Below are 2556 nucleotides of genomic sequence, written 5' to 3'. Positions count from 1 at the left end.
CGGTACCATTGTGATAGTGGTGGTGGTGATGTTGCGGGAGTGTTGTTGTTGAGAATGTGAGTTGCTGTTCGCCTGAAACAAACACAACAGGAAAAAAGGGATTCAGGTTCCAGAGAGGTTGTAGGAAGCAGCTGCCCCTTCCCTGCACTTCTCTGCTCTGCCACATGAGGGCACACTGCTGCTCCTGACGTGAAATGGAAGAGGAGAATGAGAGGATGTGCAGGACAGGACTGAGTGAGCTGCAGATGCCACAGTTGTGCTTTTGTGTGACACACGACTGTCCCAAGACTTTATACTGATCCCTTCACTGCATCTCCTCAGTCTGGTCCTTTTGGGAGAAAGCTGCGAGATATCCCATGAATACTACTTGTGTTGTACATTTGTAAGTCACCTAAATTCAGCACACCATCAACTTGCTCCTGTTTTTTAACCACCAAAAACTCTGAATCAAACTCATTGTCGGAAGGGAGTCGTTTTAATTGATTGCACACTGAGAGCAGGCTAGATTTAATCAAATATCATGGTGCTGAGTGTACAGCAGAGATAAACACTTATCCTAAAAATAAAAACTTATCCTCTGGAGGGTCGTGGGGGAGCTGGAGCCTATCCCAGCTGACACTGGGCGACAGGCAGGGTACACCCTGGACAGGTCGCAAGACTATCACAGGGCTGACACATAGAGACAGACATTCACACCTACGGGCAATTTAACCTAACCTGCATGTCTTTGGATTGTGGGAGGAAGCCGGAGTACCCGGAGAAAACCCACGCTGACACATGGAGAACATGCAAACTCCACAGAGAAGGGAACCCTCTTGCTGTGAGGCGACGGTGCTAACCACTACACCACCACGCTGCCTATGGCATATTTAGAAAGTAATTCTAATTAACAGAAATTCTTAGTGAATATATCTACAACTCATCTCTTACTAGTCAAAATGTTAATTCTTGATATTAACAGTTAATTTCTTGCTAGTGGAAAAGATCATTGTAGATACCTGCAACTTAATTACACTGAACAAAAATATAAACGCAACACTTTTGTTTTTGCTCCCATTTTTCATGAGCTGAACTCAAAGATCTGAAACATCTTCTATATACACAAAAGACCATTTCCTCACAAATATTGTTCACAAATCTGTCTAAATCTGTGTTCGTGAGCACTTCTCCTTTGCCGAGATAATCCATCCCACCTCACAGGTGTGGCATATCAAGGTGCTGATTAGACAGCATGATTATTGCACAGGTGTGCCTTAGGCTGGCCACAATAAAAGGCCACTCTAAAATGTTCAGTTTTATCACACAGCACAATGCCACAGATGTCGCAAGTTTTGAGGGAGCGTGCAATTGGCATGCTGACTGCAGGAATGTCCACCAGAGCAGTTGCCCGTGAATTGAATGTTCATTTCTCTACCATAAGCCGTCTCCAAAGGCGTTTCAGACAATTTGGCAGTACATCCAACCGGCCTCACAACCGCAGACCACGTGTAACCACACCAACCCAGGACCTCCACATCCAGCATGTTCACCTCCAAGATCGTCTGAGACCAGCCACCCGGACAGCTGCTGCAACGATCGGTTTGCATAACCAAAGAATTTCTGCACAAACTGTCAGAAACCGTCTCAGGGAAGCTCATCTGCATGCTCCTCGTCCTCATCGGGGTCTCGACCTGACTGCAGTTCATCGTCGTAACCGACTTGAGTGTGCAAATGCTCACATTGATGGCGTCTGGCACGTTGGAGAGGTGTTCTCTTCACGGATGAATCCCGGTTTTCACTGTTCAGGGCAGATGGCAGATCGCGTGTGTGGCGTTGTGTGGGTGAGCAGTTTGCTGATGTCAACGTTGTGGATCGAGTGGCCCATGGTGGCGGTGGGGTTATGGTATGGGCAGGCGTATGTTATGGACAACAAACACAGGTGCATTGTATTGATGGCATTCTGAATGCACAGAGATACCGTGACGACATCCTGAGGCCCATTGTTGTGCCATTCATCCACGACCATCACCTCATGTTGCAGCATGATAATGCACAGCCCCATGTTGCAAGGATCTGTACACAATTCCTGGAAGCTGAAAACATCCCAGTTCTTGCATGGCCAGCATACTCACCGGACATGTCACCCATTGAGCATGTTTGGGATGCTCTGGATCGGCGTATATGACACCGTGTTCCAGTTCCTGCCAATATCCAGCAACTTCGCACAGCCATTGAAGAGGAGTGGACCAACATTCCACAGGCCACAATCAACAACCTGATCAACTCTATGCGAAGGAGATGTGTTGCACTGCGTGAGGCAAATGGTGGTCACACCAGATACTGACTGGTTTTCTGACCCCCCAGACCCCACCAATAAAGCAAAACTGAACATTTCAGAGTGGCCTTTTATTGTGGCCAGCCTAAGGCACACCTGTGCAATAATCATGCTGTCTAATCAGCATCTTGATATGCCACACCTGTGAGGTGGGATGGATTATCTCAGCAAAGGATAAGTGCTCACTAACACAGATTTAGACAGATTTGTGAACAATATTTGAGGGAAATGGTCTTTTGTGT

This window comes from Epinephelus lanceolatus, chromosome 7 (genome assembly GCF_041903045.1).
Source record: "Epinephelus lanceolatus isolate andai-2023 chromosome 7, ASM4190304v1, whole genome shotgun sequence".
Classification (NCBI taxonomy): Eukaryota; Metazoa; Chordata; class Actinopteri; order Perciformes; family Serranidae; genus Epinephelus; species Epinephelus lanceolatus.
The sequence above is the reverse complement of the archived record's forward strand: the minus strand, read 5'-3'. Positions refer to the sequence as shown.